The sequence below is a fragment of the Theropithecus gelada genome, chromosome 1 (assembly GCF_003255815.1).
Source record: "Theropithecus gelada isolate Dixy chromosome 1, Tgel_1.0, whole genome shotgun sequence".
Taxonomy (NCBI): Eukaryota; Metazoa; Chordata; class Mammalia; order Primates; family Cercopithecidae; genus Theropithecus; species Theropithecus gelada.
The window spans coordinates 14,808,694-14,826,821 of NC_037668.1; the positions used below are offsets into that span (position 1 = coordinate 14,808,694).

The 18,128-nt window shown below is 43.9% G+C and overlaps 1 non-coding gene across 1 annotated transcript; it reads left to right on the plus strand.

The window, feature by feature from the left end:
• Positions 1-1,373: 1,373 nt before the first annotated feature.
• Positions 1,374-1,445, plus strand: TRNAQ-CUG. The gene has a single exon. It is a non-coding gene; the product is annotated as a tRNA-Gln (tRNA).
• Positions 1,446-18,128: the final 16,683 nt, after the last annotated feature.

Here is an 18,128-nt window from a genome sequence, read left to right on the forward strand (position 1 = left end):
AACACACTGTGCTTAAATGTCAGGGCCCTGCCTCCTGACCTTGACAGTATATGGTTGATTTTGAGTCATAGCAGGTGAGTATGGCCTGGTTTGAGTGTTTTATAGAAATGTAAAATGTGGCTGACTGCATTTATTTTAAATCCAAAAAATTTCCATTTCTGGTGAGAAAATTTTATTAAAACCAACCAACCAAACAAACATAGAAGTATATGAACAAGACAGTGAAGGATTCCCTGCTTCCCAATCTCATTTGATTGCTGTCTTCTGTTATATACTACAGGGAGGAAGGAGGCAAGGCGCCCAGGATGTCCCATGTCCTGTTTTGACAACCATCTGGCCTCCTTGGGCAAACAGAAAAGAGGGAAAGCAAAAAGAAAATAACAGAAATTTTGCAGAAATTTCATCTCCTGTCTGGGTGTGGTGGCTCACACCTGTAATCCCAGCACTTTGGGAGGCCAAGGTGGGCAAAGCACTTGAGGTCAAGAGTTCAAGATTAGCCTGGCCAACATGGCAAAACCTCATCTCTACTAAATATACAACCTTTAACCAGGCATGGTGGCCCACACTTGTAATCCCAGCTACTGGGGATTACAATCACTTGAACCCCGCAGACGGAGGTTGCAGTGAGGGGAGATGGCCTACTGCCACTGCACTGCACTCCAGCCTGAACAACAGAAGGAGACGCTGTCTCAATGGAAAGAAAGAAAAGAAAAGAAAAGAAAAGAGAAAGAAAGAAAGAAAGAAAGAAAGAGAAAGAAAGAAAGAGAAAAAAGAAAGGGAGGAAGGGAGGGAGAAGGAAAGCGGAAGGAAGGAAGCAAGGAAGGAAGGAAAGAAGGAAAGGAAAGGAGGGAGGGAAAGAAGAGAGAGAGAGAGAAAGAAAGAAAGAAAAAGAAAGAAAGAGAAAGAAAGAAAGAAAGAAAGAAAAGAAAGAAGGAAAGGAAGAAGGAAAGAAAGAAAGAAAGAAAGAAAGAAAGAAAGAAAGAAAGAAAGAAAGAAAGAAAGAAAGAAAGAAAGAAAGAAAGAAAGAAAGAAAGAAAGAAAGAAAGAAAAGTGAGAGAGAATGAAAGAAAGAGAAAGAAACGAAGAAAGGAAGAAAGAAATTTCACCTCGGCACAGGAAACTCTATGAACAAGGCTTCAGGGTCTCTTCTCTGGCCCTAAACCCACAGCGGATTTTTGCCTCACTTTCCGAGGTGCAAATGAAATGATAGAAGTCGATCAAAAGAGAGAGCAGAGAGAAAGCAAGAAGGATGGCTCCTTCCTGCTCCTCCTTGAGTGTTGCTTGTGGCATAATAGAAATGCCTTGACATGGGTGGGTGGGAACTATTGCTACTTATTAGGAATTCAGACACCTCCAGCCACTCTGCACGGTGAGGTTCCATGGTGTAATGGTAAGCACTCTGGACTCTGAATCCAGCGATCCGAGTTCGAGTCTCGGTGGAACCTTTCTGTTTAATTAGGACCGTAACGCCGTGTTTTACTGCTGACGTTCAGAAACTCTGAGCTGCGGGCCTCCGTGTCCCTTCTGCTCCCGCTGTCTGAGCCTCGCTGTGTACCCGGCGCCTTGTCCTCTCTTCGTCTCCCTCTTCCGCATTCGGGATCCCAGAAACCGGGTTCTCACAGTGACCCGGACCACAGGGAAATCGCCCAATCATCCAGTCGGGGTCACCGAGCCTGGAGGGTCCCCTTACAGGGCCAGCCTCTTGGCACCCAGCAACCGTTGGCCCGGACACCCCCGCCAGGGATCCAACGACCCAGCAAGTGCTCACCCGTCTCAGGGCGACCCTGGGCCTCGGGGTGAGAGGTCTCCTTCACTAAAAAGGCTGTCGCCCCTCAATCCTAGACCCGGAGATTCCTTTCACCCAGGAAATCTCGTAATGGCACCCATTGTCATTTTGGTAAGTAAACGGTGGCGTGAGAAATTTTGATGGGGTTAGCTCAGTCATTGGAGATTGTGTCTCAGCTTAGGATCGATGGTTGGAGACCTAACTTGGGAGTAGCACTGCTTTATTCACATGGTCCATCTGATTCTGAATGTTAATTTACTCTGTTCTTCATATTCAGATTTTTATGCCGAATTTCTAGCTCCTACGTCTCCATTGCGGGCCCTAAAAGTCGCTGTTTCACTTAAGCTTTGGGACCTGACTCCGGGAAATTTCATTCTTTCGTCCCAAGATCTCAGCCGGAAAGAGAAATTCGCACGGCAGCCTCTTCAAGCACACGGCCTGGGAGCGCGGGTTCTGATCCTCCTCCGCCCCAGCTGAGCTCCCGCGGCACCACGGGGAAGAGGAGCCTGAGCAACTCTGAGGGGCGAGTCCCTGACGGTGAGGCTCCCCCTCGTCCCATCAGAACCCTGCCCCAAGGAGAAGACGCCTTAGGACGCTACCAGAGTTAAAAATGTTCTCTCCTGCTCTTCAGAGCACTTGGGATGAGGTTCCTGATGGGTCGGTCTTGGGAACTAAGATGTCACTCCAGGCACTCAAGAACATAGCTCTGATTTTCATATTTTGCGGCTGAGAGCGCTTACGAAGGACTGAAAAACACCGCAGTCTTTGAGGACGAGTTTGGAGGACAAGCCGGGAGTGGGGGGTGAGATGACGCCTTCTTGGCTCCTTAGAGTGGACTGGCAGGTAAGGAAACACACAAACTCTGTTTCCTCTTGCAGGCTGGACTGCAGGGCCTGGGATGGAAAATTGGACAGTCGAAGAGTAACAATATTTATGTACAGGTTGGTTGCACACATTAAAAATTGTTATCCCTAGAGATAAGTGTAGGAAGGGACCCGGGCACTGCTGTTCACCTCCAGCTTTGCAGCATATGTAACTTTGATAACAGAGTATAATGCATAAAAAATTCATTCCTGTTTACAAAGAATTGATCACAACCAGTTACAGGTTTCTTTGTTCCATCTCCATTTCCACTGCTTCATTGACTAGCCTTATAGGAAAAAAAAAAAAAACTTGTAAATATGATATTATTTCCGTTGATCCTCAGCCCACTGGTTCCCCACTCCCTGAAAGTAGTTGGAACAACAGGTGTGCACCACGTGCTGGACTAATTTTTGTATTTTTAGTACAGAGAGGTTTCGCCATTTTGGCCAGGCGGGTCTGGAACTCCAGAACTCAAGTGATCCTCCTGCCTGGGCCTCCCTGCACCTCCCTGCTGGCATTACAGGCATGAGCCACCCCACTTGGCCATCATTTGTATTTTGAATTTAAATATTTTGTAGTCATCGCTCTTCAATGACTGGGTTTTGTTGCATGAGCATGATGGGGTTCAGGACATGCTACTCCAAAATATAACATCTTAGGGTATTGAATATTTTATGCTAAAGAAATTTGAGTAAACAACAGAAGCAGGAAGGTCACTGTCACCCTCCCCCTGCCCTTCGTCCCTGAAGTCAATTGTAAGACTTCAATTCTGGGTGCCCTCTCTGTACCCAGAGGAAAGGTGCATCCTGGAGTGTGAAGACCCAGGGACACAAAGAGCCTGAACACAGAGACCTGGCTATGTTTTCCTCAGTTTGTTACTGTTAGATCATACTTTTGTTGTCTTATCATACTTCTCCGTGACTATCCATTCTTCAATAAAACTACTGTTAAAAAACAAACCAAAAACAAACAAACAAACAACAACAAAAAAGCCCCCTGAGGTTTAGCTGTTTCCATGGGCCTTTGTTTCCTTTGGAAGGCACTCCTGTCATGTAAAACTTACATTCAATAAATACATATGCTCTTCTCTTGTTGGTCTGTGTTTTGCTGTAAGGGTCTCAGCAGTGAAGCTAGGCTGGGTGAGGAAGAGTCATATTTCCCCCCCTACATGTACAAATGTCTTCCACTGTAAAACTATAAAAATTTTATTGGGGCAGATTTGAAGCAAGAATTTGAATCATTATTCCCCTTTGGATGAGCTAATAAACTCCCAGCTCCTCCCAGATAGAAATACTTCTCTAGCTCCTTCCCTGAAGCTCCTTGAGGATCAAACCTGCTGGAGATTGAGGGGCCTTCCTGGGATCTCCCAGCCCAGGAGGTTACTGCTGGTGAGAGGATTACTGCAGTCTCCCTGGGAGGGTGCAGGGTCACTGGAAAGTATCACGGCTATAACTTCTGTGCAACCGGTTTTCATCACATATGCTCTTTGTGCAGTGTTGCAAGCAAAATACAAGAGCTAACATGCACATGAGTAACATATGCACATCATCAACTGTGCCTGAAACACAAAGTGCCACATGTCACACACAGTTGATGAGTGCTTATGTTTACTCATTTAGTCCTTACCTCAGGCAGAGGTCACACCGTCACCTTCATATTCCGTATGAGAAAACTGAGATGCACAAAGACGTCAAGTGACCTGCCCAGAGTCACTCAGCCAGCAAAGGAGGATTTGAAAGCAGGAATTTGAAGTGAAGGCAGCCTGGCTCCAGAGGACATTCTCAGAACCACTGCGTTTTTACTGCTCCTAACAAAACCACTCTTGCAAAAATTATGACAGTGAGAAAAACCTGGCATAGGAAAACTATGACTGTGAAAGAAATCTGACCTGACTGACCGCATCTTACTTCTAACCTCTGAGCTGCCCTTGTCCATTCCTGGGCATAGGCCAGGCTAACTATGAGAGGAGTTTAGTTCCAAGTCTAAGTCTGAAGCAAAGGTGATTGCCCCTTCCTGAGACAAACTCCTTCCTATCTTGGGGATCAGAACTCCTTAGCAAAGCTAACAAATTAGGCACGAGATTGGAAATTATGGCTCAGGAGCCATGCAGCCAGAAGCCACACGATTCCTAAGCTCCCCAACTGTGCCTATATATAACATTATTAGTATCAAACCCAAGATTTGACAGGGTGTTCAAGGTATTTTTCAGACCCTGCCTTATGATGGACTAGCTGGCACACCCAGACCGGTAAACTGGCTCATCTGGTCCTGTGGCCCTCACCCAGGGACTGACTGAGTGCAGTAAACAAGCTCTGACACTGTGATTTCATCCCCCAAACCAACCAATCAGCTTTGCCCATTCCCTAGCCCCCTGCCTGCCAGACTATCCGAAAAACAAAACAACAACAACAACAAAACCCTAGTCTCTGAATTTGGGGGTAGGCAGATTGGAGTAATAATAAACCCCTGTCCTGGTCCCTCAGCTGCCTCTGCTTTTATTAAATTCTTTCTCTATTGTAGAAAGCCTGCTGTTCTCAGCTCCATTGGCTTTTCTGGGCAACCAGCAAGATAAATCTACAGGCCAGTTACACTAATAAAAGAGAAACACAAATGGTAAGCAAGCTTGAAAAGAAATGTAGGTCTGTGTATTTCTTTTGAAGAAACACAAAAGGAGGAGAAATGATGAGACAGGCAATACACTGTCCTAAATATTTTCATGATTTTCCTGCCTCCCCCATATCCTTCTTATCCCAACAACTGATCCCCAGAAACCTTCAATTTAAACAGGGTCCTGCCAGAACTGGGTTTGTCCTTCCCTTTACATTTTCCTCTCACCTGCCCCACACCCCTTCCATATCTAATCTGTTCTTTCACTTCTAGGCCATTGAGTTTTTCCATTTAAAAATATAAAAGATTCAGACAGAAAAAGATAACCAGTCATCCATATTCCCATCACCTGGAATTAAGTACTGTTCACATATGTACATATTTTTCTTCCAAACAATTTTAAAGTTACTCTCATTTTTTATAAACAAAATTATACATGCTTAGTATAGACCATACCACCAATACAGAAAAAGTGCAGATACGTAAAATTTCTGATCACCTTAAGTTCAAAATAACTTTTGTTAACATTAGGGCAACACTGATCGAGTCATGTTCTTCTGGTATATCTACAGAGAGAAGAATGTATATTTTAGCTAGACTGTCCCTCCCCACGCCCCCACAAAAGAAAAAATAGAATAAAGAAAACTATATATATATATGAGTTATATGTATTTTTAATATATATATGTTTTTGTAAAATTGAGCTTAGACTGTATTTTCATTTTACAAATATTCCATTTAATAGTGCATGAATTTAGCTGAAGACAAAGAGGCAGAAATACAAATGAAGGAATTCCTGAACTCTCAATCACATTTCAAGAGACAGTTTTCTAAAGGAATCTTCTAAAGCTAAACGCACATGAAATTAAGTAGAATGCATTATGGTTTGCAGTGGTTTTGTTTTTGTTGTTGTTATTGTTGTGTGTTTGTTTGTTTGTTTTTTGAGATGGAGTCTTGCTCTGTCACCCAGGCTGAAGTGCAATGGCGTGATCTTGGCTCACTGCAACCTCCGCCTCCCAGGTTCAAGCGATTCTTCTGCCTCGGCCTCCCAAGTAGCTGGGACTACAGGTTCTCGCCACCACACCCAGCTAATTTTTGTATTTTTAGTAGAGATGGGGTTTCACTATGCTGGCCAGGATGGTTTGGATCTCTTGACCTCGTGATCCGTCCGCCTAGGCCTCCCAATGTGCTGGGATTACAGGCATGAGCCACTGCACCTGGCCTTTTTTTTTATCTTTTTTTTTTTGCGTGGCATCGCTCACTCTGTCACCCAGACTGGAGTGTAGTGGTGTGAGCTAGGCTCACTGCAACTTCCACCTCCCAGGTTCAAGAGATTCTCCTGCCTCAGCCTCCCGAGTAGCTGGGATTACAGGCGCCTGCAACCACGCCCAGCTAATTTTTTATTTTTATTTTTTGTATTTTTAGTAGACATAAGGTTTCACCATGTTGACCCCGCTGGTTTCAAACTCCTGACCTCAGGTGATCTGCCTGCCTCAGTCTCCCAGAGTGCTAGGCTAAAGGCGTGAGCCACCACTCCCAACCTGCAGTGGTTTTCTTATTACTTTTTACAATCAAATTGATTAAGGCATTGGTTGAATATGATACAATGCATCCATTTCAAATTTGATGACATGTCTATTACTCCAAAAGGTCCTCCTGTGCCCTTTGCAGTCAGTCCCCTCTACTCTCTGACTCCAGCAATCAATGATGTAGTTTCTGTCACTATATGGGTTAGTTTCACCTGTTCTAGAAATTCAGCCTGATGGNAGGCTGCTCAGATGACTGCAAACCAGCCATCCTTACTTGTTTTATCACTAGGAGTGTTATAAAGACGGTTGTCCAGTTTCATGAATCTTGTAGGGTTTTTCAAATACAGCAATGTACAAAAATGTGCAGCCCCAGCAGAGCACACTGGACTCAGGCATGGTGCTGGAGTCGTTTTATCATCTCTTCCACTGCCTTCTCTAGACCTTAGCGCTTACCTCATGTTAACACTTAATATTCTGCAAAGACAGAAACAAAGTCATCCAAATTTGGCAAACATATTTGGGGGAAATTTTATTTCAAGTGTTTAACTGATTACTTTTAATATGTAGACTACAACACCAAACTCTGACAATACTCCACAGACTTATTAATGGTTTCCACCCCCGTCTCTGCAAATTTATCAGGCAAGTTTTTCCTGCCCTTTACTTTCATGTAAACTGAGTCATACAGTGTGTAGTGGGTTTTGGCGGCAAGAGTGTTACTGCCCAACAGGTTCACTTTGCCTGCTGCCTAGACAGAGCCAATTTTTCGACACAGGGGAATTGCAATAAAGATTTATTTAAACAGAGCTGGCTGTGTGGGAGACCAGACTTTTATTTTTACTCAAATCAGTCTCCTCAAGAATTCTGGGACCAGTTTTTAAGGATAATTTGGTGGATGGGGGCCAGTGAATTGGGAGTTGTGATTGGTCAGGTTGGAGATGAAATCAGAGGGAGCTGAAGTTGTTGTCTTCTGCTGGGTTATTTCCCGCGTGGGGGCCACAAGACCAGATGAGCCAGGTTATCAGTCTAGCTGGTGCCAGCTGATCCACTGAGTGCAGGGTCAGCAAAATACCTCAAGCACTGATCTGAGGTTTTCCAATAATGACGTAATCTCCAGGAACAATTTGGGGAGGTTTAGAATCTTGCAGCCAGAGGCTGCATGACTCCTAAACCATAATTTCTAATCTCATGGCTAATTTGTTAGTCCTGCAAAGGCAGTCTAGTTCCCAGGCAGGAAGGGGGATATTATCATCTTTGTTTCACAGATAAACCGTAAACTGAGTTCCTCTCAAAGTTATTTCGGTCTGAACCCCGGAATGAGCAAGGACAACTTGGACGTTAGAAATAAGATGGAATTAGGTCAGATCTCTTTCACCATGAAAATTGTCCCAGTTATAATTTTTGCAAAGGCAGTTTCAGAAGCAGAGGCATAGGTTTGACTTCTTTCACTCAGTCTTATGTCTATGAAGTTTTCATTTTATTCATATGGTTGTTTCTGTGTGTATTACTTTGTATGAATATACATTAACTTATTTATTCATTCGACTGTTGTTGAACATATTGACCTAAAAGAAAGAGGCTGAGGCACAAAATATAATTTAGAGTTTACTTGAGCCAACATGAAGACAGCTGCCTGGAAGACTCACACCCAAAGAACCTTGGATCTGAGCTCCCTTTGGCCTTTGTCACAAACAGGATTTTAAAGGTCAAAAGCAGGGAGAGACAGTGGGCTGATAGAAAGGTGCCTGTCAGGAATTCTCATTGGTTTACAGAAATTACATTGATTGGTGATTGGCTATACGTTGTTAAGTTATAGGGTATGGGGTACAGTGTTTGGTGTGGGATTATTAGGATAATTTATAGCTACTTGAGGTGATAGCAAGCAGTTCCAACAGATGAATACATAGCTCAAAAGGAAGGAACAGAAAGGGGCTGCTGTCTCGATTTAACATCTCTCTGGGCCTGATCATTTGAAAGGGCTCACATTCCTCAGATAAATTTTTTTTAAAAAATCTTTCTTCTTGAAAGCATTGATGATCAAAAGCTCAGTCAAGGTGTCCCTCTTTGCCAGAAAGGCTCATTCCCAGATAGTCCTATCTCAGGCAGGGGACAGGGAGGAAAGGAGCCACCTCACTGAGGAATTTTTAAGAATACTCAAAAGTCCAGTTGAAAGGGCATTATAACCAGACACGGTGGCTCACACCTGTAATCCCAGAATTTCAGGAGGCCAAGGTGGGTGGATTGCTTGAGGCTGTGTAAGAGGTGATTCTGGGGACAGCAGAAAAACCCTGAGGTTTTCAAGTGGTGTTGAAAGCCAGTAGGCCCTGGGAACCATTGAGCAGTCTACAAAGCAGGGAAGCCTAGATCCCTGAGCTCCACCTGCCAAGTACCCCCGCAGCTAAGGTGAGAGACCTCCCCCACAGAGACTGAAATTTGCCTCCTGAGGAAACAAGTGACTATAGACATCTGTCCTAGGACAGTAAACAAGAAAACAAGGTCTCACAAAAACAAAAACAGCTGACCACACCATAGAATCACTGAGACCGAGTCTGCGACTATAGGAGAATAAAAATGTTGTCTATCATTCATACCATGAAAGACCAGGGGAAAGTACGAACGCAGTCCCCCCACTATTGTTGCGGAAATCAGGAGACCGGAGAGGCCAACGGGTGGAACAGGAGGATTTTGAGTGCACTCAGGCCCAGCAGATTAACATCCAAAGTTTGAGCCTGGAACAAACACAGGGCTTGACTTTTATACACTCTTCCCAATGGGGTTGGCTAGTTTGAATGGCGCCGCGGGATGGCGCGAAATTCGCGGGGCAGGCAAGAGGGCTTACAGAAGCAGAAAGAACGCAGTTAATTCAACTGTGACAGGTCTTGCAACGCAAGCATAGCTGGTGACCTTGCAGCTGCACTGAAGGAAAATCAGGAACTTACACAACTTGAGTAATGAGAAGTGGTAAGGGGGAAAGAGAAGGTAGTAAAGGCATTTGTTGTTATTTCTTCTTATCCTTGCTAGGGGCGGACTGTGTAGAGACCGTCTCTGGAACTCATTCCTTGGGGCTCTGGCTTTTCAGACGGTGTTACCAAGGATCTGCTAGGGCTCTATCTATTGCTGGCCTTGAAGTCAGTCAAGTATGGTAAAACCTATTTTTTCCCCTTAACTTCTGCTTCATTACTGCAAGTTACGCAGCTGAGCTTACACATTAGGAGAAATAACAGAGAACAGCATATCTGGGGTGCAATGGATGAGCCTCACTCTTAAAGATGAACCACTTGGCTGACCATGGCATTTCCCCTGCCGGGCAAACGGCTTTTACGTACCTCCGCCCGCCACAGCTCCATACGCCTTACCCTTTACACGGTCACTTGCCCCGAGAGCCACCCCCGCCAATCCCCAACCATTCCGAGCCCTCCTAGCCCTAACACACAGCTGGGACTCTCACGTCCAGCCAGCTCCTGGACTTGCTCCTACAGCACGGGAACTCCTCCGTGGCGAAGCAGCAACCCTGAGCTGCCTCATCTACATAGGAACGCCCTATCGGTGATGTCACCAACAGTGCCTTTCCCAGTCCCCTTCTGCTCTTCCGCCCCACCCTCCGCCACTCAGCCGACCAACCCGCTGCTGGAGCCGGCGAGGGAAGTGACGTCTGCCTGTCCCTCCTTTCCTTCCCGCCTTGTCCTTTGCAGAGGTGCGCCGAGACCCCGCATCTAGTCTCTCCCAGAGAAGGGACTACTTAACCTGTGTCCTGCGGTGGACCCTTCTGGAGGAGAGCTGGAAGCCTGTGCGCCCGTCTTCAAAAAATGGCTTTTAATTCGCGGACTGGAACGTTTAGGATTACAAGGAAAACCTGTTCCTTTCAAACCTGGTTATCTTTGTGAAGTAGCATTCCACTTAAAATTGGAAGCCCTTCAATATCAGGGAGAAATCATATCTATGAAACTAGAGAGGCTGCTCAGATGACTGGAAACCAGCCATCCTTATTGGTTTTACCAGTAGTGTTTTAAAGAAAGTTGTCCAATTTCATGAATCTTGCCGTGTTGGTTTTTTGTTTTTCAAATACAGTATTGTACAAAAAGAAAGCGGAATGTGGTTGCTGTCTCAATGTAATGCCTCTCTGGGCCTGAGAATTTGAAAAGGCTCACACTTCTCATAAAAGTTCTCTTCTTCGCTGGGCGCGGTGGCTCACGCCTGTAATCCCAGCACTTTGGGAGGCTGAGGCGGTTGGATCCCCTGAGGTCAGGATTTCAAGGCCTGACTAACATGGTGAAACCCCGTCTCTACGAAAAATATAAAAAAATTAGCCGGGTGTAGTGGTGGGCACCAATAATCCCAGCTACTTGGGAGGCTGAGGCAGGAGAATCACTTGAACCCGGGAGGCAGAGGTTGCAGTGAGCCGAGATTGTGCCACTGCACTCCAGCCTGGGCAACAGAGCGAGACTCCGTCTCAAAAAAAAAAAAAAAAATTGTCTTCTTTTCTCATTCTCCCTTTAGATAAAAAGGTTTTCTTGAAAGCATTGTCGATCAAAAGTTGTGTCCCTCCTTGCCAGAAAGGCTCATTCCCAGATAGTCCTGTCCCACACTGGGGTCAGGGGAGGAAAGGAGCCCTCTTACTGAGGAATTTTTAACGGTGCCCAAAAGCTGAATTGGTGTGGCATCACAGAAGGGAGAGAGAGAGCGAGAGAGAGAGAGAGAGAGAGGAGAGGGGGGGAGAGAGAGAGAGAGAGAGAGAGAGAGAGAGAGAGAACCATCTCGGCCAATTCGATAGTTGCTGTCACTTGTTGAATCATCTCTAGTCTTTAAAGTACCATGAATTCAGTTTCTCAAAAGAAGTAAAACAATGAGAAATACATAACATTGATTTGAGTAGTAGAAATATAATGCACACAAGAATGATAATCACAAAGAGAATCTGTATCCTGGAACAGTAAGGAAAACTATTCCATTAGGCAGCCAACTGAAAACATCAGGGAAAACTTCAAATCCCATTTCTTCTTTAATGATTTCTTGTAGCCAAGTGGCTTCTTTTCTGATTTCTTCTAGAGAAGGTTCTACGGCATGGGAAATATTTATGTATATATAACAAAAGGTATTTGCCACCACACATACATCTCCCTGCTCAGCTAAATATATCATCTAAAGTGATGTGATTATCTACTACAACCTTAGCCAGTGAAAAATAGCTTTTTATTGAGTTGCAAAAGAGGCCACAGTTTCATCAGCAATGTTTTTCTTTCTTTTTCTTTTTCTTTCAGAGACAGTGTCTGGCTCTGTGGCCCAGGCTGGAGAGCAGTGGTGCTATCATAGCTCACTGCAACCTGGAACTCCTGGGCTTAAGTGATCCTCCTGCCTCAGCCGCGGAGTCACTGGGATTACAGGCCAGAGCCACAATGCCTGGTTTTCATCAGCAATGTTTTCTGAGGTTACAGAAATATTTATAATCCTGGGAGGAAACAGTCCCTTGAAGCAAAAGTGTTCTCCCCCCAAAATGCAAGGAGCTATCTTCTTGATAGCCAGGCAGATAATTCTCAGGTTTTGCCCCGTAGAATCTCTGTCTAAAATAGAGCAGTGGTCATGCCTAGTGAAAAGTTTGAGGGAACTCGCCCAGTGCTGGATTTCTTCAGAGAGGTGTGTGTGTGTGTGTGTGTGTGTGTGTGTGTGTGTGTGTCCCCGTCCAAATATCCTAAAAGACACTGCCCTTCATCATTCCATGCTGTTAGACATTATAGGACCATGGATGGTGATGTCCTCCAGAGAAAGATAAATGCTGGTGCAGAACAGGTAAGTGTACTATAATTTGAGTACATCAAGTTTTGGGCATTTTAAACCATGGGTCAGACATGTTAGAGCAAGAGGGCAGGTTGATAGCAAGAGGGAGTATTTTTCTTTTAATTTTCCAATAACAAAGTTATGTTTGCCACTGTCATTTCAGAGTGATGTGACAATTTGTTGTTGTTGTTGTTTGGTTTTGTGGGGTTGTTTGTTTGTTTTTGAGACAAGGTCTCACTGTCGCCCAGGCTGGAGTGCGGTGGCATGATCAGGGTTTACTTCTGCCTTGGCCTCACGAAGTCAAACAAACCTCCTTACTAATTCTCCCAAGTAGCTGGGACTACAGGCAGGTGACACCACACCCTGGGGTGTGAACTGGGATTTGATGTTTTCAGTTGGCTCCCTAATGGAATAGGTTTCCTTACTATTCTGGAATAGAGATTGCCTTCATGATTATCATTCTCATGTGCATTATATTTCTACTACCTTACTAATTTTCTTTTTCTTTTTTTTTTTTTTTTTCTTTTGGAGATGGAGTCTTGCTCTGTCACCCAGGCTGTATTGCAGTGGCAGGATCTCAGCTCACTGCAACCTCCGCCTCCCGGGTTCAAGCGATTCTTTTGCTTCAGCCTCCTGAGTAGCCACCTGGCTAATTTTTGTATTTTAGTAGAGACAGGGTTTCACTATGTTGGCAGGCTGGTCTCGAACTCTTGACCTCAAGTGATCCACCCACCTCGGCCTCCCAAACTGCTGGGATTACAGGCATGAGCTACCATACCTGGCTCTCAAACCATTTTAAGTAAGCAAAGACAGATTTGTCTGGCTTTTTAGTACATTGCTGAATTATTCTCCAATCTATGTTTTTAGGAAGGACCTGGGGAATGGCAACATGGAGATATTTGGCTAAAATGTGAACCTTTCATGTTCTGCTTCAGTCTCTTTTTGAAAATCCTTCCAATTTGCCTTTTGCAACCAGTTACTGACCTTGCCTTCTTCACCAGCATGTGAATTAATTGATAAAGGTCAGAATATTTGGGCTCAAAGGTTTCAACAGTTAAGTCGAATTTTCTGTCAAACCCTGTAGAATCTTGGAGCCTGCTTTAGAAACAGAAGAGTGAAATGTATTTAAATTTAGATCAGGGAAGTCCTTTATAATATTCTTAATTCACGTTTCGGTGAAGCGGTATACACAATGATAGGCTCCCCTCTTCCTGTGGGTTTGGGTTTTACCTTGAAAGGGGCTGTCAGAACGGAAGTTTCAGGGAAGGGACCAGAGCCCTGGGGACTTTCCTCGGGTGATGGTGATGGAAGAAGAGGCAAGGCAGGACAGGAAGGCTCAGGTAAGAAAGACTATGCAGGTGCAGGGGCAGGAGGAGAAGGAGCAGTTGGAGGCGAAAGAGATAAAGCCTCCTCAATATTTCTCAATTCAGAAAACGTGTCAGTTTACCTCCCTCAGCTTACTTCCTCAATGGAGGCAATTTTCTCTGTTCTTTCAGAAATTTTAGAAATTTAGAAATTTCTAGGTCTCATTGGAAGTAAGTCTCCCATTTAATTTGTCTGGTTCTTAAACCAAATTTCTCTCTCTCTCTCTTTTTTTTTTTAGACAGGGTCTCACTATGTCACCCAGACTGGAGTGCAGTGGTGTGATCTCGGCTCACTGCACTCACCCCTTGCTGCATGACAGCCAGTAAGTCCAGGGACAAGGTATAGGGGCAGGGAAGGTGACTTTAATCCAGAGAGCCACCAAACTGAAGATGGTGAACTAATATCCTAAAGAACCATCTTAAATTAATACAATTTTCAAGTTCCTTGTATGTTAGGGAAGGGAGGAAGAAGGAGGTGGTTGAGGTGAAGAGATCTGACAATGACAGACTTATGGGCTGCAGTGAGAGCCCAAGGGGATGGTGAAACTTCTTTGTCCTTTGTCAGATCACAATGCTCTTATAAATCTTCAACATAACACTGTTACTTGTGCATACAACCTCTTTATCTTCTCAGGAGTCAGTTTGGGGAAGGAATTACTGTCATCTGTGCTTTAAAGGTAAACTGTAAGCTAAATCCCTCCCATGGTAGCTTGGCCTATGTGCAGAAATGAGAAAAAGCAGTTAGCCTGAAAGATATCACCACAGGGTAGGAAGGGTTAGGATAAAACGCAGTTAGTCACGCTAGGCCTCCTTTTTATTGTTATATATTTAATTCACTTGAACATATAATTTTAATTTTTTATAGTTTTTTTTTTTTGAGACAACATGGTGTAAAACCCTGTGTCTACTAAAAATACAAAAATTAGCCGGGTGCAGTGGTGTGAGCCTGTAATCCCAGCTACTCAGGAGGCTGAGGCAGGAGAATTGCTTGAACCCAGGAGGCAGAGGTTGCAGTGAGCTGAGATTGCACCACTGCACTTCAGCCTAGGTGACAGAGTGAGACTGTGTCTCAAATAAATAAATAAATAAATAATAACGTAATGAACGTTTTTATGTCTTTATATATTAAATATTTACATTATTTAAATTGTTCAAAAGCATCAAAGATTCTTCTCAGTTATCAACTTCATTTCATTTATTTCATTGTACCAAACTATCAAGACCATTCATTTAATCTACAGCTAAATCTATTATTTTTTCATGTTAGAAATTCAACAAGAAAATTTTTCCCTAATGAAACCTCACATTTCAAGCATAAGTAGGCTGGGCGAGGTGGCTCACACCTGTAATCCCAGCACTTCAGGAGGCTGAGACAGGTGCATCACTTGAGGTCAGGAGTTTGAGCCCAGCCTGGCAAACATGGTGAAACCCTGTCTCTACTAAAACTATAAAAAATAGCTGGGCGTGTTGGCGTTCGCCCATAATCCCAGCTACTCTGGAGGCTGAGGCAGGGAAATAGCTTCAACCTGGGAGGTGGAGCTTGCAGTGAGCTGAGATCGCACCACTGCACTCCAGCCTGGGCTACAGAGCAAGACTCTGTCTCAAAAATAAATAAATAAATAAATAAATAAATAAATAAATAAATAGGCATTAAGTAGTAAAAATAAAATAAAATAAAATAAAAAATAAGGCACAGTGTCTTGCTCTGTTATCCATGCTAGAGTGCAGCGGGGCTATCATAGCTGACCAACTTGGAACTTCTGGGCTGAGGCAATCCTCCTGGCTCAGCTTGCCTTGTATTTTTTTAGAGACGAGGTCTTGCCCTGTTGCCCGGGCTGGTCTCCAACTGCTGGTGTAAAGCAATGCTTCTGCCCCAGCCTGTTGAGTTTCTGGGAGTACAGGCACAAGACATGCAGTCTAGCATTGTAGTAAAACAATTTTCAACAAATTCTTAATATTCTTTCTTTCTTTCTTTTTCTTTATTTCTTTCTTTATTTTTTTTGAGTTGGGAGTCTTACTCTGTCACCCAGGCTGGAGGGCAGTGGTGCAATCATAGTTCACTGCAGCCTGCCTCAGTCTCCCTAGTAGCTGAGATTACAGTCATGTATTATCATGCCTGGCCAACTTTAAAATATTAGCTAATACTTAGAAATTTGTAGAGACAGGGGTTTCACTATGTTGCCCAGGCTGGTCTCCAACTCCTAACCTCAACTGATCCTCCCTCCTCAGCCTCCTAAAGTGCTGGGATTGCAGATATGAGCCACCATACCTGGCTTAATTTTCTTATTTTAATTTTATATTAGTGATTATCATTGTTCCTAAGATAATTGGGGCAGTGACTCCTTTAAAATTTTAGAGACCTAATTTGTCTATTCACTTCACTGAGAGTATGCCAATTTGTTTCATGAGAAAATATCCTATATTTATAAAGAAGGAAAATTCCTTCCACCAAACTAAGGGGCATTCTTAAGAAACAAATTGTGCTAAGTATCATCACTTAAGGTGAAAACAGAGGCAATGGTATCTATTAACAATGTTCATCAGTGAAGGAAACAAACTGAAAATATTAACATCATTAGATCCTTGGAGGGCCTTCATCGCTGAAAATCTGAGTGATTTTGTGATACCCTTTTGAGTCCGGCAGGACATTCTCTTTCCAGGGCATAGAACAGTGGGTGAATAACTTCTTTTCATTCATTTTCATTAATCGCTGAATTTCCTTAATGTTCTGGAGATTACTACGTTTGATTTGTATAGATGTGAAAAGTGCTCATATTGCTGATTCCATTGCTTATATGTGATCATATAAATCTTTTCTCTCCTTTCTGTAGTGTGGTTCAAACTTAACCTTTAAAGGACATGTATTTGAATTTTTCAGCTGGTTAGAAACCTGAATATACCAATCACAGAAAACTTCTCCTTACATGCTACAGATTTAGTTTTCTCCCTGGACTAAGATGTCTTTTAGATATAGTAAATTTGTTAAAGCCAAGAACTCCTATGGAATGAAGTTGGGTGGGAGGGGGGACATTGAGTAGTAAGATCACTCTTGAAACAGTGATGCCACTCTTGCCGATATTGACTACTATTGGGCCCATAACATTTTTACTAAACATTGCAAAGACAAGATATGAACAAATTCTCATTGCTGCAGTCTCAAATACCAGGAAATACCATTATTCTCAGGACAATGAATAGACAATAAAAAAAGACTCGCAGATCAGATTAGCTGTCCAGACAGGGACTGAATCCTTTTCAACACGACCCAACAGAGATTGTCCCCAGAAATTCACTTCATAACATCAAAACCAAAAACCCACACTGATGGCAAAAAAATAATGATGCAAAAATGAGAGAGAGAGAGAGAGAGAGAGAGACACCTGCCGTATAGCCATACTTAGTGGGTAAAAGCTAAAGAGCTCAATTTCTGCTCATGATACTTAATAGAACAGAGGGAACATGAGCCAATAGCTTAATGGGTTCAGATCTGCACCAAGTGCCTATTGGATGCAGGATTCTACTGTCTCCAATAATATGTCTCAGATGGACTAATTTTTTCTTTTTTTTTTTGAGACAGAGTCTCGCTCTGTCGCCCAGGCTGGGGTGCAACGGCACGATCTTGGCTCACTGCAACCTCCGCCTCCTGGGTTCACACACACCACCACGCCGGGCTTTTTTTTTTTTTTTTTGTATTTTTAGTAGAGAGGGACTTTAGCCATGTTGGTCAGTCTGGTCTCGAACTCCTGACCTCAGTTGATCAGAAGTAGGTGAGGTCAGAAAACATACCCTGGGAGAGGCTGGCACAATGCCCAGAACCGCCATCACTAGGCCTGGGGTTTTCTTCTGTAGTGGATACTAGTATTCACGTAGTACAGGGACAAAACCAATTAGATACTTCTGGGAGTTAAAAAGAGATGAATTTACAGTGCCATTTGAGAAGGGGTATTAAGGAATTTGCCAGGGTACTTGATTTAATTTCTTTTAGTCAGGAAAGAGTTAGGCGCTGGAGGCAAGTGGTAGGAAAGAAAGAACTTTATTGACCAACGGGTCAGGGCTCTTGGGCGAGGTCCACAAGCAATGGGGCCAGGGAAGTTCGCGCTGGCGCCTGCCTGTGGCGACTTTTATGTCCTGGGCTTGGAAATGGGAGGGCAGTGGCCAGGGGCGTGCCAGGGGCGTCTGCGTAGTAAGTTTCCGTTTCCTCAAATT